The sequence below is a fragment of the Micropterus salmoides genome, unplaced genomic scaffold (assembly GCF_014851395.1).
Source record: "Micropterus salmoides isolate LMB-PRFRI ecotype aquatic unplaced genomic scaffold, ASM1485139v1 Ms_hic_scaffold_1849, whole genome shotgun sequence".
Lineage (NCBI taxonomy): Eukaryota > Metazoa > Chordata > Actinopteri > Centrarchiformes > Centrarchidae > Micropterus > Micropterus salmoides.
The window spans coordinates 8034-14945 of NW_024040983.1; the positions used below are offsets into that span (position 1 = coordinate 8034).

The 6912-nt window shown below is 39.8% G+C and overlaps 1 long non-coding RNA gene across 1 annotated transcript; it reads left to right on the plus strand.

The window, feature by feature from the left end:
- Positions 1–306: 306 nt before the first annotated feature.
- On the plus strand, positions 307–5371 carry LOC119909720. The gene is made up of 3 exons (XR_005445520.1): positions 307–495; positions 1839–1952; positions 5213–5371. It is a non-coding gene; the product is annotated as an uncharacterized LOC119909720 (long non-coding RNA).
- Positions 5372–6912: the final 1541 nt, after the last annotated feature.

A 6912-nucleotide genomic window follows, 5' to 3' on the forward strand; every position in this document is an offset into this window, starting at 1 on the left:
AGCTGGGGATGAATATAGTAATTGAATGAAACTGAAGTGACTAAGGCCACCACTTTCTTCACCTCAAAGATGAAAACCTTATATCTAAAAAATTTAATAAAATGAAGTGAAATGAAATAAAAGGACAGTTTCTATCAAGACAACAATGCATATTTGAATTGTATTATCAGTGTTTTACAGTCTGTTGCTTATTATGAGCACTGCACGTGTCAGTTTAAATGCCTAAAGAACTACATTACCCAGAGAGATCTGCTGCAGTATAAATAGTACCGAAAGGGGCGTTCCCTCAGTGACATGTGGAGGAGGTAAGAAGCGGATTGTTGCCGAGGACGCGTTCAGCTGTCAGAGATAACGCAACTCAGCCTGCTCTTACCTGGAGTTTCACTACCATGGACTTAACCGAGGATAGCGCTGTGGAAATGATCCTGCGCTGACCCACTTCCTCACGCGGTCCTTTCCCTCTCTGTCTTTGACGCCTTCTTTCATTTCTGTCAGGTAAAGTCCTTATCTGTCTGTAGCTTTTCCAGCTAGGGCATTGCTCATTGTAACACTGAGCTGAAAGCATCCCTGTCAAGGAAATAGCCCACGCGCTCGTTTGTTGCTGTTGTTTTGCTGCAGCTCGCGCGATTAAAAAAAAACCAAACAAAAAAAGAATGAGGCGACCCAGTTTTTATTGGAGCTAGCAGAGGTGTTAGTGTCACATTTGGCGTCTCAGAAAACGTGCGTAAGTGTGTCACAGGGCGTTCAAATTACTTTACATATTGTGGAACCAAATATAAACTTTACGTAGTGTAGGTGTCACAGATGAGTGGAGTGGGACATCTGAGTCTAGGTAGCCTGAATATGACCTTCAGCTTCATACGCACAAATCAATTTTATAGAAATAAACGTAGCTATATTTAATGAAAAATGTCGTATTTTGTGCTTTTCTCCTTTAAATGATATTGCTTGATTGTACAGGGCCGCATACTTTTGAGTCTGTGTCAAAGTCCAAACTAAAATGATCTTTGACAACAGAAAGAGGACAGACTACGTTGACCACGTAACCTATTTTGGGTTAGGGATATTGTTTTTTGTCCCCCACAGGCTTCTCCTGGAAAGAGACTAAAGAGTGGAGGCCTAATTTTAATATTTGCATGTGTTGGTTTCCCTCAGGCATGGCACAGTGCACAGAGGAACATAATTTCATTTTCTTGGCAGGAATATTTTATTGTTTCAGAACTAGTAATTCTGTGTCTAACTTGAATACTCAGTTAAGTTGAATACTCAGTTAAGTTAATTACTCATCCATGGTATTATGTCTTTTTGTTTTAAATTAAAAGGGACATAACTCATGTTAACAAAATGCACGTGGACACATTTACACAAAGATTATCACTATAGCTCAGTTATTTGTGTGTAATGTAAATAATGTTAATCTTATTAATAAGCTAATAATATTAATATTTTCAAATCTTTTCTAATCTCCACAATTACTACTTACGGTCTTACAGTAGGTGGTGCTCTTAGGATGGGCTTAAAAAATTCAGATGGTCTGGAACCCGCTGCAAACTCCAGCAGCAAAGTCAGTGCCATAAAAGTAATAATGGATCCTTGTAGGTGCTGTTTACAATTCCTTTTCAGCTAAATCAGCTACTGACATCGCGTGTGTGCACAAACATGACACTGTAACAAGCAAATGTTTAGTATTTTACTTTATGAGTGATGTATACGATTGATGCATTATCTAAAAGATTATTTTTATCACTTAACTGACTAGTTGAGTGAAATATTAACTAATATTTCAAAGCTTGTGAGTTGATAGAGCTTTAAAGACATTTGTTGTCAATCTTTTGCAGGTGTAGTCAAACCTGAGGAACCATGTCGGACAAGATGTCCAGTTTCCTCCATATTGGGGACATTTGTTCCCTGTATGCAGAGGGCTCCACCTGTGGATTTATCAGCACTTTAGGGTAAGCCTGCTTGAATTTCTGTCGGTTTTCATGACCCTTTCACCACCCCCACCTCCCTGCTACCTCAAGCTGCAGGATTTCAGGTGAGCTTGTTGGATGGATGGAGTTTCATACAGTATTATCTCACTGTGCAGAGTACACAACTATAACATAGTACAAGCTACAAAATAAACACAGTAACGCATGTTATGACCGACATGGTTGCTATTTTCAAGCCAAACAGATGGCTGTGCTGAGTTGATGGGGAAGTATAATAGATGGACTCATTTTATATTGAATAGATTTAAAAGCCTGTTTGGTTGGTGGCAAGTACAAAGTGCCAACATGAACATTACCCATTGTTCCTTCACATTTTATGGTGAAGTGATCTGATTTCAGTGAAACAAAGGAAATGTGAGAGTTGAGTTTGGGTATCCTGAAACAGAGACAGACTTAAATGAATCCTTAAACTAGAGAAGGAAATGAAGGATTGCAGAATAACTATCTTTAAACACAAACTGAAGACCCACCTCCTCAATTTATCTGGACTGAACCCTCTTTAGACTCAAGCTGAAGTATTTATTTTGCCCACAGTAACAGGCGGAACCTATTTGCTCTGCTGTAATTTGTTTGCCTAATTAAACAACAGCTTTCTTAGCCCTGTTTTATGTATTTCGTAAGTACGAAAATCATGTTTCACACAGCTGGCATCTCCATATACTGTATAGATACCGGGTTTCAAGTCCTTTTTAATATAGAAAGTTTTATAGGAGAACCAGAAGACGCTGGTGTTTTCAACTACAAAGCTAATGGTTCCCGCATATCTGTACCTCTTGCAGCATGGTCAGCTTATCAATGGGAAGACTGACTGCAGTCAAATGTCTATATTGCCTTAATCTGATGCTTTTGTTTTATCTATGAAAACAGAAGTTGAGAAGTGGTGGATCCTGCAGTAGTCATTGCTCTCCTTTTTATTTCCTTGATATTGTGCGCTCAGTTGGTACTCTGGCCTCAAATTATCATGCCTCTTCCTACCACATGCTGAGCACCATTTATTTAAGTACTTGACGGAGTCTTCCCCCCTCCCTAATTGTAGGCAACGAGTTAAAAGTGCATCTCATTATGTGCAAATTGAGCAAGTCTTGGCAGTCAGAAATAACAAAATGCTATGAGCACAGCATCGGAGCATCTAAGTGCAGCAATCTTCCTCCTCTTACCATGTCACTATTCTGTTTGCCACACACCACAGGCCGTGCCGGGCCCTCCTCCTTGCCAGCTCTCAGGAATCATGCTCTTTCACAGTTTTAGTGTCGTGCGTCACCCACCACGGCAACAAATGTGTGCACAGCTTTGAAGACTGCCACCATGACAGAGCTCGTTTGTCAAATTTCCCATCTAGTATTGTCATGCCTAGTAATCACCCCTCCGCTGTTGCTGTGAACTCTCCTGTTAATGAGAAGAGCTTAGAGGACGTAACTATAAATAGCATTATTGTATTAGGTGTTGCTTTTGCTGTCAGCATATTGAATGTGACCCCTGAGAGATGGCTGCAACCACCTGGACCACTGCTGCCTCAGAGTGGATGCCGTCCAACGACTTGATGCTGGGAGACTAGGACGTAAGGCTGTGTCCCAGAATGCAAGAGGAGATTTCTTCTTGACCTTGGATACAGATGGCCTCTTTGTTTTGGACCTTTGCCTAGCGGTGTGATGAAGGCTTTTCATTTCTAGATTCTCACACCATGTGTATTCTTCCTTCATCCTAACAGTGCTCCTGCAGTGCAGTGTGCACTGTGTGAGCTATAAAAAGATGTAACTGACTCGGCCAGCTAGAGCATCCCACTGAAGTTTTGTATTTGTGCTATCCTACTATCTGATAGTATTCCCAGGGGGTTCCCCAGAGTTCCTGGGTATGCTTTTAAGTGTTTTACCAACATATTTTGTATATTGTTTGAAGAAATTGCTAGACAAGGTGGAATTACGGTGCTAAAGTCAATTTTGATGAAGTTGCGCTGTTGTTAAATTCTTTAAGAAAGCCCCAGGTTCCCTTTTTGTTTACAGGTACAATAATCACTTGTGCCCCAGTTCAGAAATCTGTAACCTCATCCTCTCAGTTTGTGGTTGACGGCTCCATTCATTTTAAACTTTAGAACGTGATGTTTGCACAGCCTGTTTTTAGTGTGGTGGGTTGCACTCTTTCAGTGGTTAGAAGAGGTTTAGGTTGTTTAGATTGTTCAGACTCCCGCGTTGAACTCAGGTGTTGGAGAATATTGAACACAAGAGCCTTCCTGGGGTGCTTATGAATACAATGTAATAATAATGTATTATAATGTCTTTATCCTGCTATTCATGTGCTGTAAATGAGCTGGCACTTCAGATTCAATCAAGCAGTTTCTACTTTTTCATATAATACATATAACACGAAAAGCATGATCATTTCTAATACTGTTAATGATGGATTCTGCTGCTGAGTTTTCTTATAATCACAGAATCACGGAAGTTATGTTTAGCTCTAACGTGAAAAATGGATTGCAAATGTATTTATTAATAAATACATTTGCAATCCATTTTTCTTTAAGTATTCCTCTCTTGTTTAAATCTGTGTTTACCAGCGTCTTCTCTGCCTTTGCTGCATGTTACAGCCAAAAGTAGATCATTGGAAAAATCTGACACCATTGACAGGACTGTGTATCATGTCAGCCATGCATGTGGGTCCTTGTACATGTGCACAAAACAAGCAAAATGGGGAGCCATGTGGAGTCACTCATAACACACCTGCTCCATAGTGCTACTAATGGTCAAAACCTCCACAGGGTACCTTTTTATTAAATGTCTGGGTAAGCTGGGTCAGTCAGTGACCATTCAGAATACAAGAAACTGGGAACAGACTCATTTAAATGGAATGCAGCCATTAATTAATGTTATAAAATACACTGTACCTGTGATATTCCATGTCAAAATGCTGTGAAAAGACTTACTGACTAGGGTGTATGCTTTCTGGGACATAGCTGTCATTCCAATCGTTTCTGTCAGTTAGTTCTTGCTAAATAGATTATTTTCTTAGATTTGGAGAACTAATTTTGGATACATGAGCTGCATGAATTAGCAAAACAATTCAGTTGTGTTAGCTAAGTTATCACTGTCATTAGCATGTTGCATTGTTCACACAACCTATACCCCAACCCATAGTTCATATATGGAAAATGAAAGCTTTTAGAAGGAGTATTGAGGTTTAAAGTCTATTTAAGTGTCTTTAGTGACTCATTATAATGATGTTCCCAGGCTTGTGGATGACCGCTGTGTGGTACAACCGGACACAGGCGACCTCAACAACCCACCCAAGAAATTCAGAGGTAAGGCCTCAAAATCCATTACAGTTTAAGTGTACTATTATAAACAGTATTTTTCTAATGTCACTGTTGTAGTTTTCAGCAGATTGGGTAAAAAGTTATTGTTTTTTTTCTTTTACCTTGTATCTTTTTTGACTTGTTCTCTGGTGTTCTTTCAGACTTTAGTTTAAACCTTTAGCTTTACATGTATTACAGTATTTTGAAAGCAAATGATTATACTTGTTATCCTTCCCCAGAATAATTTGAAGCCTATGTATAACCTTAAATTGCAACTACCTAGTTTTATTGGTAAATAAGCGTCCTGAAGAGCTTGACCAAACACTATCCCACTCATCATCCAGAATAGTCTCTCCAAAGTCAGCCTCCCCAAGAGACCTGAAATGAGCTGTGCATTTGTAATGTGGAATAGACAGGGCCTTATAAAACTGGGTGATAAGTTTCCTGGTATCAAGATTTTGAATAGCCTTCTGCACACTCAAAAGAGAGAACCCATCCATTCATCCATTACTATAAACGCTTACACATGCAGGGTTGTAAGCGAGTTAGAGCCAATCCCAGCCGACATGGGCAAAAGGAAGGGTACATCCTGGACAGGTCGCCAGTTCATCACAGGGCTGACAAGAGAAACTCCCTTGGGGTGCAACTTAATAGGAGAGGTGATAAAACGGTGTATTTGCAAATATCTGAAGCTATTCTGAGAAAGAATGTACTTCTCTCTGAGCTGATCAAAGAACATCACACCATCCATCACCATGTCGCCCACAGCCCTTATACCCGTTCCAGACCACAACGGAAATACGTGATCCACAAAACCAGGGGAAACCCAGGGTTTTTTAAGTGGACAGGTGTGAGAAGGAAGATGGAGCCGTCTTGGTTTTCTAGCTTCCTTGTCAGACTCCAGAGTGTTACGTAGGATAAAATTACCCTTTATTTTGCTACAAAACCATTTCTTAAAAACATGGAAAATGTTGCAGAGAAGAACAGGGGCCTCTGGGGCTGAGCTGCTGGTGAGTCATTGTCTAGCCTACAATGCTGTGTCAAATATACAACTAGCCTACTTAGAAAAGTCTAGCTGGGTTAAACTGGAAAGCTGGAGGACGCTATGACACTTATTGACACATATGACACTATTAGAGGATAAGACAGGACTTTCCTAAATACAAACCCCCATTTTCACACCCCTCTTCACCTTTTGTTGTTCAACCTCATTACGACCCCCCAACATTTTTATTTTTTTTTTAAAAATTTTTATTAATCAAAATTTTTCACCTGCACGTTTTGCGGGAGCGCGCATTGGTAACCTTTACATACTACTCCTGTTGTTTATGGCTCCAAGGGGGGCCTCCACTATCCTCCAATTTTTTAGCTGTCCATCAATTATATTTCACCTCCTTTTATTATATTTCACCTATTTAACCAAGAATGATGGAGCTAGAGACTGATGTAATGAATTTCTTGGGACCAAATCTTCATGTTAAACATGACCAAAGCTTCAAATAATGAGGTCAAAGTATTTTTTTTAAATCCATGTGAGCCAAAGCGTCCTCTTCTGAATGCTCTGTTTTAAACTCTTTTCGGTATGATGTCATTCCAAGCCGGATTGCCATATATGGTCATTTGCTCTATGCAGAA